Genomic DNA, 20,632 nt, shown 5'->3' with positions numbered 1-20,632 from the left:
GGTTCGGATCCCACTTTTAACTGTAGGTCCAGTCCCAATTAGCCTTACTGTGCATAAAAAGTGGACTTAGAACGTTGTTGTTTTAAGTCCACTTTTTAAAAGTCCACAGTTTAAAGTGGGATCCGAACCACTATGTGACTCCACCGGGTATCGAACCCGGGACCCCTTGATACAAGGCGACGACGCAACCACTGTGCCATCTAAGAGGTCTTTCTTACCATTTGTCATGGCCACAATTCCACCATGAACAGCATGGGTCCCTCCTTCTATGTCATAAGAACTAAGCATGGCTCTTTCAAAGTTTGAAGTTCTCTTCTGCAGCAGGGAGGTACTAGTTCATTCTTCGAATTTCTGGCGATTTTTTTGGAAATCAGAACACAGCCACGATGGCATTCAAAGTCAACGTTGAAAGAGTAGGTTTCCTTTTGTTCTGATTTATTTTATTACTACTAACTTTTGTTCATGCATTCCCTATGTAAGAATATTGGAGTAGGAAATTGGTCCTTTTAGTTTGGGCCAGGATTTTATGGCTTTGTAAACCTTGTGCAACAGTGTAGCTCAACCATATTGTTTTGACTGCAAAAGACTAGTTGTTGTGGGTATCTGTGCAACTTTATTCATTTCTTTTACAGATTTTACATGTAAGGGAGAGTATTTTTACTATTGTTTAGCTGTTAATAACTAGTGCATGATAAACCTGTCATTTTGGACAAAAAGCTAAAATAAGCCAAAACAAGTAGTCATAAATTTCTGGTTTGTAAACAGTCTTTATCTGTAAAAATACAAATGAAAGAAATGCAATTTTTTCACTGTCAATGCTGAGCAATTACGTTAGCCAACTATGCTCGAAATATGGGCCTACGGGTGGGAATTGCTTCAAATCCTTTACTTATGTGAGCAGTAGCATGTTACCCAGGAAGTGGGAGGGTATTGGTGCAGTCAAACAGCATATATAGATTGTTTTACACAATTTCAGGACGTTTTTAAAATTTATGATGCATATTTTGCCTGTTTTGAATGCATATTTAGATGCATGTTTTGTCCTTTTTTAATGCATATAAATTCACCCCCTAGTTATGACTTATAGGGCTCTGGGCGGGCCATAGCTACGAAGGCTGCTTTGCTTTTCCTAATTTCTAATGTGGTTCATTGCATAGTACTGTTACATATGTTGTTCTACTGAATTCTGTGGGAAAATAATGTTTACCTGAAGACAAAAGAGGTGCTCTCTCAAAACAGTGTTAGAATAAGTATAGGTAAGAGCACTAGATAGTGGATAATGTCCAATTAACATTGCATGCTAATATAGAACCTTTGTCATGAATAGGATTACTATACATAATCATAATATTATTATTTATCCCCCCCCCCCCCGGTCATCTGCATCTTCAAAGTAGCACAGTATCAAAACCAATGTTATTTACATGAATTTGTAGATGCAAATCAATGTTAAAGTACACTAGCACTTAATGGAAATCAGGTGAAATATAGGTGTATGAACATTCGAACATTTTTAGTAGCTATTAATGGAAATAAACTACTTAAGAATGAGAAAGTTTGTTGTTGAATAACAAACGGACACCAAAACATTTTCTAAAAATAATAAAGCTTTACCATATAATGAAGGAACTAATTGTTCACAAAATTTTGAAAGTTTTCTTGAAAACTCATTGAACTTACATGGACTAAGAAAGAAACTATATGTTCCAAAATTCTTACTGACTCGCACAAAAAGCCAGGAATGTACAATATACAAGGGTCGTTCAAGGTTGACCGGGACTTTTATTTCTGCAGAGGAAATAGGTAGCAGAAGAAACACCAAACTATGTCAGTTTTTCAAAGTATTCTCCGTGCACACCGAGGCACCGTTGCCATCGTTCTGGCAGCTCCCGAATTCCTTTGGCGTAGAAAGAACTTGGTTGTTGTCGTAGCCACTGGAGGACATCGCTCTGCAGTGCTTCGTCTGTCGTGAATTTCTTCCCCCCCAGATGGTCTTTAAGGGGTGCAAACAAATGATAATCACTGGGGGCTAAATCCAGACTGTAGGGGGGATGGGGCAGAACTTCCCAGTGCATGTCGGCCAGAGTTGTTGTTGTCACATTGGCCGTGTGAGGGCGGGCATTGTCATGGAGAAGAATGACATTTCCAGACAACATCCCAGGTCTTTTCTTGCGAATGGACTTTCGTACAGCACCACTCAACAATGTGGAGTAATACTGGGCATTAATCGTGCTCCCTTTGTCCAGAAAATCCACATGGATAACGCCCTTCATGTCCCAGAAGTCATTGGTGTGACTGCAGTCGGGCGAATGTGTCCATTCGCTTCATTTGTCACCAGCTCCCGTCCTTCGCGAAACTGCTCACACCATTCGTACACTCTTGTCCGCAACATCGTTTGTTCACCGTACTGTGCTTGCAATCGTCTGAAAATCTCAGCTGGTTTCACTTTCTCCTTCACGAGAAATTTGATTACACACCGCTGCTCCACAGCCACAGACACACTGCTTGCCGCCATGTTCGCTGCAACTGCTGTGCATGTGCGAAATACGTCATGCCGGGCGCTAGTTACTCGCGAAGGAATACATTACATCACCTGCACGTTTCATCATGATCCGGCTATTCCTCGATTTTTTACGTACGAAAATCCCTGTCAACCTTGAACGACCCTTGTATTTCTCCTGCTTTTATGAGATTATAGAAGGAACTGAATATTGTCAGTTTTCAATATCGTTATTTTGACGTCTCTGATATTTCATATGGGTACTGCAATAGTTTTCTGCATGCAAACAATTTGAATTCTGAACAACGAACCGTCCATTTATTGTTCTTTCTTCCTCCACATTCGACTGACGTGCCATGATTTAGGGTAGGAAACATTCCTGCATGCGGTACAGAGTGCCGCCTTATGTCCCAGGCATGTAAGCAACTGAAAATACACCAGGGAAAAGGCACAAACACAAGCACTTCAAAAAAAATATCTCATCATATTTTAACTCCTAATTGGCTCCGTACATTTATTCAACATCACCCCAATTTTAAAAATTCACTTTACAAAACAAACATAAAATTATTTTATTCTTTAACCAAAATATATTTAATTAATTACAAAGCTAGTAGTAGATCATTTCATTTACTTCTTAAAACACCTTTAATTCAAATAAATAACATCACTCCTATTTTTAAAACAATCAACTTAAACATTTTACATAATAATTCTTGGTCTCGTATTAGAATCCCAGAGTTAACTTACAATATACAACATAAGGGAAGCCCACAATTAATATAAATTTCCCTTATATTATATATTATAAATTAACTCTAAAATTCTAATACAAAACCAAAAATTATGGTCCCCATAATCTACAGACATTTCAACCTGCCCAAATTCCTTTTCAACAAATTCATCTTGACGTCTGTGGACCTTTAGTCTCTACTAAAATGCACAAATACAAATATTTTCTATCAGTAGTTGTACTGATAGTTGTACTAGATACATCATTACAGCTCTTTTGGCTAATCATGATGCACAAAACATAGCAACAGCTCTAGTTGAGAAAGTCTTTCTAGTCCATGGCCTCCTGGAAACGATCTATTTAGATCGCTCAACACCCAATTCAAGTTTACTTTTACGGGAGTTAGCTAATATTACAGGCGTACAACTAAAATATGTAGACACTTGTGCACATTTCACGTATGGGCTAGTTGAGAGTTCATTTAGCTATTTAAAGAAAGACATGAGAGTTTTTGTGTTGGAGAAGAAGGTTTCGTGGTGTGACTATTTAGCTAGTGCCACGTTCAGCCACAACATTACAATCCATTCTGGCTCACTCCAGAGCCCGTATTTTACTTTGTGTGGCTACAACCCAAGGATCCTAGCAGACGCAGTCCTTCCTTCGAACCCTGACAATATCTCCCAGACGAACGCACAAAGACTTGAACTCCTGACATCCATACGTAAGACCGCTCATGACAACTTACACAAACGTTTCAAACAACAGAAACAGTACACAGACCGCACTTCTAGGCAAATACAGTACTCACCAGGCAAACATGTGTGGATTCTAGATGCCACTCCGATTCCCGGCGTGTCAAAAGCTTTTGCGTCCTCTTATAAGTACAAAGGAACTATTCTTCGAAAAGTTAACGAGAATTCCTATGAAGTTACTTTCATCGACGGCAGAAACAAAGAAAAATCTGACACGATTACAGTCTCTAGGCTCAAAGCCCGCTACGACTAGTGCCATAAAAACCCCACTAACATATACACTAACGTTCATTAACACTCCACTCCGTTATCACTCTCTTTAGCCTCCTCGCTACGTACATTGCACATGCTAACATTCCATGATCCAGCATTTTCCCATGCTTATCCCCCCCCCCCCTTCTTCACTTCCCGTGCTCGCACTGCACTTCTGCATCAGAACGAACTCATATTTATTTTTAACAAGCCCAGGATTACAGAATGCTATCTCAATCGTCGGAACATTTATAATATATCCCTTGCCTAATAATTAATTTCTCATGATATTTTAATGTTATTTTATAATTTGCGATTATACGCATAGTAATAGTCGGAACATATCACTTAGCTCATTTGACTCATAAGTACTTAGCGCGTTTATGGTTCTAACTAGCAAACATTTTTTTTCCCATTTGCTGGTACATATACACTCAAATGAAAAAAAAAGTACAAAGAAATAAAGAAAGAAAGAACTAAGATAGAACAAGATGAACGATTTAAAGAACAAATTAACTGCGTAGAACTTGCTGAACTTTTGGCTTTTGGCCATAGCAAATTTTTTTATTTACGCTTAGATGTAACACGAACTGCTTCTTTGAAAGCTGCAATGCACTAAATATGTTAACAAAGCATATAATAAATATAGGCAAATGTTCCCACTCTCTCCTTTAATTTTGTAGTTCAATTATTAATAGCATACAACATGGTATACCTCATATCCCATGAAATTAAAACCTACTCTCTTTTTACATGAACTTTCATATAAATCTATTACTTATTCTTTTTCACTTATTTTTCAATTATTTTTTTTGGTTAGCAGGGAACTGAAGGCGCTTAATCCTTTGCCCACAATACATGTAAAATTCTTGCAATTATTTTTATATACGACATTTACACATATTACAGACGGAAATGTCTCGTAATCACTTAGTTCGTTCTATTATCACTCAACTACCCTTTCTTTTCTCATTTCAGACTCCTACCACAAGATGTCTCCCGCTCATTACGCTATTATCGCATCCATCGTGATAGCTTTTATCGGCATACTTATTTTATTGGTATTATTAATTATATCTTGCTGTTGTTCCCCCCAATCACGTGTCACAACACCCCAAAAACGATTAAAGAAACCTTCTATCAGTTCCCCTTTACAGTTTGCTTTACAATCAATTTCACATGCCCCGGAGACAACAGTTATTCCCCCACCACCCCCTCTTCCCCCAGTCCCTTTCTCCTCTGGTACGAAACAACAAGCAAATACTCCAAATCGATGTACCACCACTTTTCCGAAAGGGCGTCGACTTCCGGCACCTCAAGTGAAACCACCGCCGCCCCCGGCCCCTATCCCGGCTAGTCCGGCTACTCCACCTACTCCCCCCCCCCCATTGCCCCCCGGCGAACTTTCCTCATGCAAACCTGTCATTCATAAACAGGTCCTCCTAAAAACTCTGCGTCATATAAGTAACACCGACCCTTCGCCGTCACTACGATCAGATATTACCTCCCCTCCCCCTCAACATTATTCCCCAGTTTCATTTGAAAGTCCTTTTTCTGTCGACTTGATCACCCGCCATCATTTATTATAACTGCTCCACTACCTTTTACATTTTCCTAATTTTTCCCTTTTTGCACTTTTTTCATTCTCATGGCCACGATTGCTGCCGGATCATTCACCATGACGTCACGGCGACCTACCTCGGCAAAGCCCCTCCCACTCAGTGCTTGTTGTCATTGCTTACCTGCCATCACGTGGTACCAGTGGCATGCGGTGACATTTAATCTAGGGTACGCAACATGGGCCATCCGAAATGGATTATGGGGGCCAGAACCCCCCCCCCCTCCCTGGCCATCATGTTATTCAGAAAATAACTTCTTTCTACAATTTTATAATGGAAAATTTCTCGTCCTTGTATCAATATCCAAATGTAACGGGGTAAAATATATGTATGATATTTTATATTCGCAAATATATTCTGATAGTAGCTACGTAGAGTCCAACAATTCAACTTCGATTATTTCCTGCATGCAGTGCGATGAACATTGAACGGAAAGAAATGGCACAATCATTTTCCGTCCTTTCAAATTTCATGTAATAAATTTGATAAATCTCAGTATCCTCTACAATTTCACAACACCTTTCGCAGAGGAAACCAGCGAATAAGGCCAACAATAAAGTTTCACTGTTTTTCTACTGTCAATCACTCTGTAGAGATATTTTTTTCTTCTTCTCAAAAATCAAAATGCCTAATATACTACTTACCATCCTTCACAACTCCTGCCTGAAACAATTCTTCCAACTCAGGAACAGACCTTCCATTTCGGATTGTTTACACTTTTTTCGTAAATTCCGAAAATCACTTCTCCAGAACGTCATCAATAACTCCCGGTCCCCCTATTTTATCACTTCAAATCACCGACAAACAATAGAGATCCTGTAATGTAAATAATATGAACGAAACGCTCGCTGCAAATTTCACACGACAGAAGAAAGCAAAAGTCAACCTCCCACGGTATGTTGTGTCCGGTCCCGCTATGCCCGAAAACCACGCGTTCTTGTGGACGAATGAATCGGAGTTGCCAGTCGACAAAGTATTTTGTAGAAGGGAGATAATTAAGGACAAGTAGAAAATACGTCAGCATAGATCCCAGAACACTTCAAAAGCTAAACTACCGCACATCACTTTGCAATGTCTGGCGGGAGGGGGGGGGGGGGTCATTCAAATCCCATTGTAACTGTTGTGTTTTATTATGTTTTTCTTTTATCATTCATTCATATCGTCGGGTCACCAATCAACACCCATGCTATGGAACTCAAAGGAAATGTTGATCCCGAAAGGAGATAAACAGATACTTTCATACACTGAGAATTGTGCGAAACTTGTTCACAAATTTTCCCCTCGACACATTGACAGTCCAGTCTGGTCCTCACCTCCCTATACGAAAAAAAAAACCTTGCTAGTGTAACTTTACCCTCACATAAATATTTTATATGTCATAGTTTACGCGTATATTAAATATGATCTTCCACCACTACATATTCTTGCCCTCCTCTCTGATTCCTGTATCACTTTTTATAATGTATTTTTATTGCAACCCAACACAGTGATCTATCTACGCGTGGCTGCTAAATGCTAGTAAGCTAAGCATTCCAGAAAAAAAATATATGTTGACTACTGTCAACACTGCATACGCTGTCAAAATCTTGGGTACCCTCGCCGCTTAGAACCGGGAAAAAAGTGGGAGAGAGGGTAAGCGCGGGCAGACCCAAACACGTGGTCGGGGCTGATATAAGCCAATGGGGCTACCTTCCGAATTTCTAGGGTACCAAGCAAAAGAATCAGCGTCTTTCTGCGGAAATCGGCAACGCGGATCGGGTGGGTGCCGAAGTCACAATCGGGATCATTCAGGACTGCCTTCAGGAAGGCAGCAGCGTGTTCTTGCGGAAATCGGAATTTCTTGAAGTGGAACTGCTTTCGGAGCAATAACTGTTGAATTTTCATGTTCGGGGAAGACGAAAAAATGTTCATTTTTTCTTACTTCGTTGTGGGTACGCAGAGCGTACCTTGCGTATCCCGAATGCACGCCGCTGCGTGGTACGCATGATTCCTTTCTTTGGCCGCAAGTGTGTTCCAGTGTTCGGCCTCGGTCAAATGACGTCACGCTCACATAATTCATGTGCAAGAATGTCGTATACATCGCCAGGTTTGTGACCACGGATGATGATTTATATTTAGTAGATTTAACGCCCTGTGTGAGATACGAATCTTTGTTTTGTGTTTTATCGTCTGCTGCCGAGTACGCTCTGCCTATGGCGACGTGCAGTCTACGGCGTTGCCATGGTGACAATTGCTCAATACTCTGCCCAACCTTGTGTGTGTTTTTCAGTGTGTACTTTGAACTCCGCAAACAGTAAACAAACCCACGTGTGTTGTGCTACGTTCTTTCACTGTGTGATGACCTGTGTTTTTCCAGCTGTTATCATGTTGTCGTGTTTTATTCAAAACTAGTTAAGTGTCAATACTACACGATTATTTCTTTTATATGCCTCAAGACTTCGTTTGTTGGTGCTCCTACTCTTTGAGTACACAAGAGGCTTTGACCTACAGTTTAATTTTTTTTTCTCTACGTGTTTTATTTTTTTCAACGGTGCTTGGTGCTATGACTCTTTTATTGATATAAATATTTTGATGATATCAATATTTTTTTTTGGGTGATGTGAATCTTATGGTGAATAGTTTTGTGTATTGGTATTCTACAGATTTTGGAATTTTAATAAATGAAAATTTTAAATATAACCTCCTCCGGAGCTGGTTGGTCGACCATCAAAGAGTGGATCGATTAACTTAACAAGGGGAATGTAGAGATATGGAGATTACGAATACGAGAAAACCTTGTCAAGAGAATATTTACATTTGTTTATTTCCTGGAATAGTCCGACCAGCGGGCGATCCCAAGAATGCGCTAACTTTGTAACTTCCGTGAAGCAATGACTGAAAGGCAAATGTGTGGACCTAAACAAGATCCAACATGTTCGAAAGGTTTAACAACCTTTCGAAGCCAAAGATTATAAAAGGAAGCTCCCTCCCCGAGCTCGTGCTCAATTGTCTCATTTGGATCATTAGTCTCTGATTGCACTTGGATTACTCTACAACACATTACAACTTACAGAACTACGACGACGGTACACGAAGTTACGGCTGCATAAGCATGCAGCGAGTCGCGTGGGATCGCTCGGATCAGTGAGCCAAGGGTCACGGAATCGAACCTTGGCATCAGTCACCATTCGGTCTGCAAGAAGCATCTGGACAAGAACATCACTCGCCTACCAGGTATGAACAAGCGTAAATAACCTTTAAATTCAACCTACCATATCTCTTCCCTCTTAATCGGAGCAGGTTCAGCTGACAGGTACAATTAAGCTCTACCTAAAATGTATTATTGAAGCATCCCTGTGACCTCAGATCCCAGGTAAGACGTAATTACAACAATATATATACACACACACACACACACAGAAATAGTGTAGATATGTTACCCAGTACTTTCCCACCCATTATTGTACAGGTAAAAGAAAGAATTCAATGTTTTAAAAAGGCAGGATCAACTCACAAAAAAAGATTTAACACATTTTCAGCATCTCTCTTGAGTTCAATTTTAATGCAGGATATATATTATATATACTGTATTATATGTTAAAATATTTAACACTTACAAAAAATAAATTAAGAAATTTTACAATTTCAATGGTAAACTTGGGAATGGTTTCCCTTTACCAGCCTGTCGATGTTGGCACTATTGTTGGAAGTCGCTATGCGCAGAGTATTCTCAAGATGTTGGTCCATAATCTGACTTCTTGTCTGAACTTCACATGCTTCATACTGGAGAAGAATTGCTCACATAAGTATGTGCTTCCTAACAAAATGCACATTTTCAAAGCATGTTGGCAAAGATTAGGGAATTCGTCCTCAGAAATGTAGTCTTTGTAAAATGTAAGCAAGGGCATATTGAAGAATTTTTCTCTGAAACAAGAGTTACTTTAAAGTTCAAGCAGCTCCATCTGTACTGAACCTGGTATTTCAGCGGCATCGACACTGAATGGTTTCGAAAATAAATCTAAAGAAAACTGCTGGTTTCAAAAATCACTAAATCTCTCTTCTAACTCACTTTGCAACACTGCTAGTTTTGTAGCATTTCATCAAGAGGCGAACAGTTGAGCCTCCCAAAGTTTGAGCTTGGCCACAAAAGCTTTGATATGATCAAACAGAGTGTGCACCAGATGATCTTTGGATTGTAGCCACGTATTTAGGTCATTCACATGTAATGCAATGTCTGTCGCAAAGGCAAAGTTTGTCATCTACTTCGGATTGTTGAATTTCGGCTTCCCCTTGCTTTGCATGAACTGCTGTAATTCAGCCCTTAAGTCAAATACTCTTTAAAGAACCTTCCTTCTGCTCAGGAGCTGGTAGATGGCAGCATCTTCAAGTTCTTAATACCGCAGTATAGCTTCGTGGCCTGCGAGCGTCATTGAAATTGTTAATGTGCCACTGTCTGACAAATTGAAGACCCCTGCTGTAGTGCACTGCTCTGTCAAATAAATACCGGGAATTGTTCATTAAAACTCAAAATATTGATTTAATCATCCAAATTTATTTTGTCGCCTTCAAAATAGGCCCCATTTGATGCGATACACTTATGCCAATGAATAATCCAGTCGTCAAAACACTTCTTATAGGCACTTTCCGGTATGGCCTTCAGATCCATCTGCGAATTTTGTTTTATGGCTTCAATAGACTCAAAACGTCTTCCACGAAATAGTAATTTGAGTTTGGGGAACAAGAAAAAAGCCACACAGGGCCATATCTGGAGAATACGGTGCCTGATCGATGACATTCGTTGAGTTTTTGTTCAAAAATTCACGTACACGGATCGATGTGTGGGACGGTGCATTATCATGGTGCAAAATCCAAGAATTGTTCTTCCACTAATCTGTCCTTTTCTGGCAAACATTCTCTCTAGATAATATTGTTTGTTGACTGTTTGCTCCTCTGGAAGGATTTCGAATGGATAACACCACGATAGTCAAAGAAATCAGTCAACTTGACTTTGATTTTCGAGCGGCTTTGACTTGTTTTTTTCGGTTTCGGCTCTTTATCGAAGTGCCATTTCGAAGCTTGTTGGATAGTTTGCATATCAAAGTCATAAACCCATGTCTCATCAACTGTTATGATTAGTTTTATGAATGTAGGGTCTGAATTGGCTCGTTCAAGCATGTCTTCAGCAATTTGTTTGCGGTGCTCTTTGTGAAGAAAATTGAGCTCCTTCGGAAAAAGCCACGCTGTGATGTATCTCATGCCCAAAACATCAACTAAAACGGTGCAAACATATTCGTAAGACATGTTCAGGTCTTGGGCCATCTCCTTTAAGCTTGAATGACAATTTTCCATCACCATTTCCTTCACTTTGTCGATGTTTTTGTCAGTCGAAGATGTTGAAGGTCGACAGGAACTAGGCAAGTCTTCATCCACTTCTCGTCCTTCTTTGAATGCTTTGTACCACTCGTATGCTCGTGTTTTCGATAAAGTTGATTCACCGTAGGCCTTCTCCAGCATTTTCAATGATTCAGCACAATAAATTTTATTGGCAGCACAAAATTTGAGGCAAACTCTTTGTTCGATATTTTTATCCATATTAAACATCGGAGAGCACACTTGAGGTCGACTATCTTAACCAACAGCTGTAAACAAACTGGTTGACAGATCGCGCCACCACACTATGTGACAATTAGGTACATTGGTACCAGGTTACAGAAAAAAAAAATCATACCTTTTACACGGGTTTTTTAAATAAACAATTCCCGGTATTTATTGACAGAAGGTACATCTAGTTAAGATCTTCAAAAATTATAAAAAAAATTAGCTGTCATACCAAAGAAATTAATGTCAAAGAAAATTTAAAGGTATTTATTGAATACAAAAATCCAGGTGATGCAGTAAAATCCCTGACTATTATTTTCATGTATTATTATTAGTAGTGGTACGCATAACTTTTCGCAGCCACTGTCAACACAAAGATGTCCGATCAATCCAATCCCTATCATTATGTAAGTTCTGTGGCATTAAACCAACTTCATATTACTTATTATACAGCAGTAAACAAGTATTTTGCTTATTTAATTTTTGGACTCTCTAAGTCTGTCATCATCCTCTCCTCTTCCCGTGAATTATTAGTTCCGGGAATTATGTGTGGATTCTATGTGAATTTTCCTTCGTAGACGTAAAAAATTGTAACTATTATTAATCCAAATGAATTCACACATTTACAAATGCCTCGAAGCAAGTTTTTCACAGTTTAGCTTTTATTTTTATCAAGGATGGAAAGAATAGAAAGCTGTGTGGAAAATAAAACAGAATGCTATCAATCAGTTTACTTTGTTAGTGTCCTTTGCAGAACAATTTGTCGTATGACAGGCAGCACAGATTTGTAACAAGATAAGATATCATGAAGTTGATTAGGTAAATTTAAGTTTGAAATTCTTATACAATTAACAATTTTTCGTGGATTAGTATATCCCGTAACAATTTTTACTTGCGTTTATAGATGTATTTTGAGTCTGAGTATGTAAAATGGCAAATGTAAAATCCGCACCTTAAATTAAATATTTGAAATGTATATACCGTTTAATTTAATTGAATTATAATTTTTGGTTGCCTAGGAATCGCACAGACCCGTTATATTGTTAATATATTCATGTGTGTCGGTGATGAGAGGCCGTTATACGTAACATAAACAAACACGGATATTTATTTATTTATTTATTTAAAAACTCCATAGTTTATCTTCTTTATGGTGGGTAATGCCACTTTGAGTTTGGGTTTGTTGTACTCTGTTCTGAGAATCCCTGGGGTGAGTGAACCCAACCAAGTCTCTGCGCAAGTAGTGGCTCGTCAAGGCTCGACCAATGAACACATGCGAGGGAACAGGATAGCGTGGAAGTGGGAAAGATAGCTGCAGCTAAACCATTTCCAGGAGTATGTACAGTTTCGCTCTGTCCACTCATTTTCTCCCCTTCTCTACTTTTATGCATACCAGAGATCCTTGAGATAGAGTATGTACTGTAATCCTTAAAATGAATCAGTTTGTTACTGCAATTATATTTATGCATACCCATGAGACATAAAACATAGGTTGGGATACAAGTTGGTATATTAATATTGTTTAATATTTAACTTATTATTGGAAGTACTTGAATGGTCTGCTAATTGTATGTGTAATTAAATATTTGTATGTAAGCTAAGGCTCGGCTGGACATTCGGCCCCCACCAAGGCAGCTGTTTTCAAATATTCCTCTCTTTTCGATACACTACGATATTGAAAAATCTGGAGAATTGCATCAGCTTAGAATTCCTTCTAGAGCATTGAAGTGAATTTTCATGTGGTTTCCTCTCGCTGTTATCTAGATATTATTAATAGTTTAATAGACTTACTAATCACCCTGTTAAGTGATACCCGATAATTGAATTCTTCAAATTCCACAAGGGAAAGGGTCATTCCATGCCAAATCATCCAGAATTTTAAGAAAATGTCATCCAGTGAAGTCACACTCGACCAAAGCAGCCTGTGCAGTGAGGCCTTTCCGACAGAGATACCGAATCACGGCCCTGCTGGCCACTCTCTTCTCTGACACTTCATTCATTTTCAACATGACAAAAATAGAAGAAAACATGTGAATTTCATAAAGGTTTGCACAGTGTGTCCTAAAACTCAAACCTTAATCCTCCAAAATGTTAACTACCTAGCATCACTCCTTCCATGTGAGGGTCAGAACTTTTCTCTCCCCCCTCGTATGTCCTTTCATTTGTGTTGTTGATGTCCACTGGACACAAAATACTTTGTGGCCAGTAGTAGGAAGGTGATGGACCAAGTGGATGCATGAATTTAATTCCTGCATCTCCTTTTTTCATGTGGAAGCAATCCTATAAACAAGTTTGAGTCACATTCATGCTACTACATAACTGTTTCGAGTTGGAATTCGGAAAGCTACAGATATATAAAACATGTTAAACAACAAGTGTTTTGAAGTAACTAGTTACAAGTAACAGCTACTTTTTATTAATTAGGAAGCGGGGGAATATGACCGCCTTAAGGAAAAACTGCTAATAATTAAGAGATTTATTGAAATAAAAATTAGTTTCATATTTCAAAATAAAGACCAGTCTTTGAACTGTATCTGGTAGTAGACATAAGTAAAAATCTCTTTCTGCAAAGGAACAACAAATGCACAAACAATAGTCTGCAAAACCCATATTACCCCCACTGATAGGGGTAATATGAGCACACTGGTGGGGAATATGGGCAGTTTTGTTTAGGCTCGACTGGACCTTGGGCAGCCGAATGGGCGATTTTTGAAAAAAATTCCTCCATTCGAAAAACGTCTTTGATATTTCAAAATCTGAAAAATTACATACGCTCAGAATTCCATCTAGGACATTGACGTGAACTTTCATGTAGTTTGCTTTCACTGTTATCTAGATACGAGGGGGTATCAAAAAGTTTGCCTGTTGAGGTATAATTTGTTTAATAATGGAAAGATTAAAACAATGAACATACATATAGTTTGCCTGTAGAGTCCTCTACTCAGAGTTACCCTTATACATAGTTACCATCACGTTCGATGTATTTGAGCGAGCGTTTCATCCAGCCCTCAAAACCAGTTTGGAAAAATTCCATAGAACACTCCCTGCCTCACTGTTTCAAAGCTGTTTTAACCCCTGTAAGTCCTCGAATCTCATGCCACGAAGCACAGACATAGCTCAGACTTAAGTTCAAAGTGGGAGAAACCGAAAGTGTGGACATGACGAGGAATGGCAGTCCATCAACATCGTTGATCGACGACAACCGCCACAGGGATGATGAGCTCGAGGATAGACACATCACCATCCAGGAAATTTCTGCTGCAGTGCACATCTCCTATGGGTCAGCAATGATTGAGAGTTTGGGATACCATAAAGTCTGAGCTTAGTCTGTGCTTCGTGGCATGAGATTCGATGACCTACAGGAGGTTAAAACAGCTCTAAATGGTGGGGCAGGGAGTGTTCTGTGAAATTTTTCCAAACTGGTTTTGAGGGCTGGATAAAACGCTGGTACAAATGCATCGAACGTGATGGCAACTGTGTGGAAGGGTAACTCTGAGTAGAGGATACTAGAGGCAAACTATGTGTATGTTCATTGTTTCAATCTTTCCATTATTAAACAAATTATACCTCAACAGGCAAAACTTTTTGATACCACCTCGTATTATCAATAGTTTAATAGACTTACATAATCGCGAAACCGTTGAGAATATCTAGGCAACAGCGAAAGCAAACTACATGAAAATTCACATCTATGCTCTAGATGGAATTCTAAGCTGATGCAATTTTTCAGATTTTGAAATACCGAAGAGGTTTTTCGAATGGAGAGGAAAATGTAAAAAATTCACTCTTTCGGCTGCCAAAGGTCCAGTCGAGCCTTACGGACATATACAGGTAAAAATTACTCACAGGTTAGCACTGAATGAATGAGTATCATAAACAATGGCATGCACAGGGGGTGGGGGCAAGGGGGCACTTGCCTAATCCATAATTCTCTCACTTAGAAATTTAGTGTAGAGAAATCTTATTACCGTTATCAAACAATATTGTTTTCTTTAAAAAAATGTATTTTCAGGCGACGAAAGTTACCAGCAACTACAGCAGGTTTATTTCCTATGTAATTTGACTAGCTCACTTCGTTCTCCAGCAAATTTCTTGTTATTATGACTCGTCCCTTTAATTCGTTAGCCAAGTTGTGTTACACCTGTGTGGTTACAGAATAAATTGGTCACGAATTGGAAATTAATAAATTATGTGTAGTTGTTTTGAATCTGCTGTACTAAATCATGCTTACATGTAAGTTTGAACCACAGAGAAGGAAAATAAATGGGGAGGGGAACCGAACTTTTGTGCCACGGAAGCTGGAATTCTTCTAATAGAGTGATTTTCGGTGGGTCCGGACACACGCTATACACACCTTTGTTTAGTACTCATCAATACAATAAAACTGAGATGAAATTAGGTTTTTCTTTCTCCGATTGAATTTCCATTAAGGCTTTGTCCCCCTTAATCAGAGGATCTGCGCACGCCCATTATTATAAACGTCTTGCAGTCCTCAAATTTTCTTATCCCCCTTACAATTAGGGCAGATGAAATTTATTTCTTCCTGTATACCAACACAATGATTAGGATACCACAAGGAACAAAGGTGACAAGAAATCCACTCTTCATCACGACACCAACCTTTGCATGCAGGGCACTGACTGGGTTGTTAGATGCATGTGTTAATGAAATACGATGTGCATTTGTTATGGATCGTGAAGGGTAATACACTTCTTTTGTGGCAATTTATGAGCTTTGAAAATTATTACATGGGATAGAAGCTTTTCTTTCTGAAGTTCTTTCCCATATTACACCGAATATTGCAAACTTTTATGTAAGTTGGGATGTGACACAATACCATGATAAAGTTTATAGGGTGTGAACTAGAGTACTGCATTGAACCACTTTCGGTCACTCAAACTCGTTCGAATCTTCCACGCTCGAGTGTGTTACTCTCGAACGTACCGCACTCGTAGTGGAATGATTGACAACGTCCCGTATTTCAGAGCCAAACAAACAGCACTGTCAACCTAAAACCCATACATGTAAGGAAACCACTCTATGCAATTACAATTCTAAATAATAATTCCATACATTATTAAGTAAGATTCAAATACAGGACATATGAAAGTATGCAATATAATAACTAGAGCCCGGAAGTTTGGCAAAATGCCTTTTTTTATCTACTGCATATATTGACAAAATTTTTCCGGATATACGTTTTTTATGTTGTTTCAAATGTTTTAGAAGCCTTTTCATTTTGCCTATTTGGGACCCCACTGCCTATTTTTAATTATAATGCCTTTTGTTGCCTTTTTCAATGAAATTGGACCATTTTTTTAAAAAAAAGTGTAAGTATATATTATTTTTCTCCCAAAAAACTTTGTTGGCATTTATTTTTCTTCTGTTTATTATGTGAATAATTTTCCCCTTATTTAAGTAATATTGAACTCACGCATGTTTCAACATTGCTGAAGGAGAAAAGTGTGAGAAAAAAGTATTTCATGCTGAGTTAGGATATTGCCTTTCGGTTAAGATTTCCTTGTGCATGATTGACTGCTGAAAACCTGTTGCAGAACATCTGCACAATTACGTCATCGTCCAGCATCCGTGTCAGGACGTTATTGACAAGAAACAGCACTATGCCCAAGGGCCTTTACATAAATTCCAAAATCAAGTTCTCTATCTAGTTTAGTTCTGCACTTTGGAGGCAAAGGATCGGGTAGTTGTCATTATGCCGAAATTTAGTGTACCATTAAGTGGTAAGTTACATGGTTACGTGCGTGAATTTGGTGAAAATTGAAATGCTCTTCCCAATGTAGATTTTAACATTTTGCAAGAAATTATAGATAAAAGTAAGCGACTTCCAAATGTGCCTTTTTTTTCGGTTTATTTTGCCCTTTTTTTTTCATTTTTAGTGCCTATTTTCCACATTATAAATGCCTTTTTGCCTGCCTATTTTAACGAAAATAAATGCCTGAACTTCCGGGCTCTAATAATAACGTAAAATGGATACACATGCTGACAGACCTGCCTAAGCAATTACAAATATCAATATCGTATCACAGTTCAAGAAATATGTGTACATCATTGTTCACTTAACAAAAAGGATAATCATATTCTGCGAAATATTAAAATGTAGTATAACATTCAATCGAACATCATTTCAATGTGAAAATAATTGTAGAAACATAAAATGTCAGTCTAGGTAGTTTCAGCCCATAATCATCTATTTCATTTTCACATATCTCTGTAAGATATACAAAACTGCATTTTAACTTGGAGATAATGACTATGTTCACTTATTTTATAATTTCACTTCGTCTTTTACTTCATAATCCATATTTGTGGGCCCACTACCAAGGACAAATTACGGAAATACGTCTACTAATAGGGTTTGAGAGTTTGAGTGTATTTCGCTCATTCGTTCGTTTTACGCTGAAGCGGAAGAACTATCAATTCTGTGTGCCATCTAGCGTTGCCCGTTCAAACTATTTGCCGCTCGAGCAAAAATGCTCATTGCAGCACTCTAGTGTGAATCATTGTTCTAGCTATGATGTTACTACTTGTACATAGACAGATCATTATCTCAAGTAATATTATGCTCAAATCTTAACTCTTTGTAGTCAAAAATAACATCAGCTGTATTTTTTGGCACAATTTCGAGAAGCACTTTCCTTTAAACAGGCCCTGAATGCTTATTTTTGTCAGCTCAGATGAGTACACAGTTACATGTGACAATCAAGACTCCACCGATGTTGTCAACCTGCAATTGATTTTTTTTTCACAGCATACAGCATATGCTGTGATGCAATAGCCTTAAGTGTGCCCATATTCCCCACCTGCCCATTTTCCCCCAAGTTCCCCTAATTGTAACAAGCTACTTTTAAAATTAAATAATTGCAACATGGACAATGGAAACAGAGTTACTTTTTGCAATAAGGGAAGAGCCAAATTATATATATATATATACCAGGTGGTTATAATTAAAGTGACGGTGTTCAGAGTGGTACAGCATGGGCTGTAATGAGAGTAGCAGTCTGAAACTTTGAAGATATTCTAATGAAGCAATGCGCTTACGAATTATGAAGAGAGGAAAAAAAAAAAGGAAAAAAAAGTTCCAATTCTCGCCACCAGGGTAAAAAATGGCACTGTAAGCAGTCAAAACGTGGTATAGTTACAGGAAAAGGGCAGGAAAGATCAAACACATGAGAACAATGGTTCTGGCATGTTTATTAGGAACTATGGCTACAAGAACTGTTCAATATGGCCTCCCAATTCAGCAACATGCTGCATTCGTAACACGGCATGGTCGACAGTTGCTCGCAGCATGTCTGGTGAAATCTGAGCGACATGTCGTTGTATGCTAGCCTTCAGATCAGGCAGAGACCAGACATGTCCCTGATAGACACAATCTTTTAAATATCCCCACAGCCAGAAGTCACATGGATTAAGGTCGGGGGATCTGGAAGGCCATGCATCTTGAAACTGCCTAGTGATGATGCGGTCATTAGTGAAGGTTTCTCGCAGCAAATCTTTCACTTGGCGAGCGACATGTGGTGTTGCCCCATCTTGCATGAAAATTGTGGTGTGTTCACAGTTCCGTTCTTGCAAAGCTGGAATCACGTGTTGCACAAGGAGGTCCCTCTAACGTGCAGATGTCACTGTACACCTAACAGGCCCTCGAGGTGTCATCTCCTCAAAGAAAAATGAACCAAGAATGAAGGAGTTAGTGAACCCACACCAAGCAGTCACGTAAACTGAGTGCAATTGTTGTTCCTGCACAACATGTGGACGAGTGGAACCCCATATGCGACAGTTGTGAGTATTCACTGCACCGTCCAGAGTAAAATGTGCCTCGTCAGTCCACAGAATATTCCCCAGCCACATGTCATCCACTTCCATGTGTGCCAAAAACCGATGGGCAAACTCACGGCATTGTGGAATATCTTGGGGTTTCAATTGGTGCACAGTTTGAATCTTGTAGGGATACTAGTTCAAAATGCACCGCAAAACCTTGCAAACTGTTGAGGAGGGGAGTGACAATTCACGTGCCACAGCACTGGTTGCAGAAGTTGAGGCATGTGCTGCACGGTCAGCTACAGCAACTTCGTCCACAACTTCCACGGGGATGGGCCACCTTCCTCTCCCTGGTGCAACACTCAATTCACTTGTTTCCTCGAATTTCTTCATCACCTTCTTCAGCGCATTAATTGACATGGGCCCTCTTCTCAGCCCTTTCTGTTGGCGATATTTCTGCCGTGCAGCGTTGCATTGCTCCCATTCTGGTAAAATAACTTCACTAGCAGTGCACAGTCTTTCTTCGCAATAGCCATTGCTTTTTTACATGGAAAACCCGAGGGAAGATACAATCATTTATAGCATAATGCATGTCATTCAAAGTGGAGTCACATGTGGCATATACAGACCAATCTAAAAAAAAGTTGTCATTTTTGTAATCAGCATCAAAAGTTCTATACCTATACCGAATTTCATCGAAATCAAGGATGGTGGGTGACATGACCTGGATGAATTGACATGGAATGACCTCAAATATATTAGGACAGCTGTGCTGCAGTTTGAAGATTTCTGTAGCTTTAAATATATCCAGATATTCAAGAGGTAATGCGTACCCTTGTACTCTGGGGTGCTGAGAAACCTGCAGCCAAAGAAGTCCTTGTTCTTCCAAACTGTGACAGCCATGGCCAAAGTAGGGGAGACACCGAGAAGCACGTTCCTGTGATCAACATATCAATAAGTAATATATGGGTGGATGTACCCTTTTCCACCTGAGGCAAATAAATATTGCCAGGCAGATTATGTGACACCGGAGTGGATACTCTCCTTACAGTGAAATTTGTGCAGAAACCAGAGAAACACTTCGTACTAAACCATAAATCCCGATAAAAATGACATTTTCAAATTACGTAGATATGTCATTAAGAAATGGAGCAATTAGTGAAAATCAACATCATGATCAGTTTTGTGGAGTACTAAGAAGTGTAGAAATATTTGGGAGGCTAGACCTAATCTGTAGACCTGCACCTCAGATATGCGAGTTTGTTTTGTTTCATCGGACCAATAGGAGGAAGGAAATAGGTCTGAAAGAAAAGTACTCTAAAACTTGTGGTATATCGAGGCAGTGCTCGTACACCAGTGTCGAAACTGGGTTTTTTTACGTGTTGACCACATGTCATCCTGTAACTGTTTGGATGATCGC

The 20,632-nt window shown here is 39.1% G+C and overlaps 1 protein-coding gene across 4 annotated transcripts in view; it reads left to right on the top strand.

The window, feature by feature from the left end:
• Positions 1–20,632, top strand: part of LOC145999704 (uncharacterized) — a 114,745-nt gene that overhangs the window by 50,866 nt on the left and 43,247 nt on the right. The gene's annotated exons all lie outside the window — the stretch shown is intronic.

The sequence above is a fragment of the Lepisma saccharinum genome, chromosome 15, assembly GCF_977018435.1.
Source record: "Lepisma saccharinum chromosome 15, izLepSacc3.1, whole genome shotgun sequence".
Taxonomy (NCBI): Eukaryota; Metazoa; Arthropoda; class Insecta; order Zygentoma; family Lepismatidae; genus Lepisma; species Lepisma saccharinum.
The sequence above is the reverse complement of the archived record's forward strand: the minus strand, read 5'-3'. Positions and strand labels throughout refer to the sequence as shown.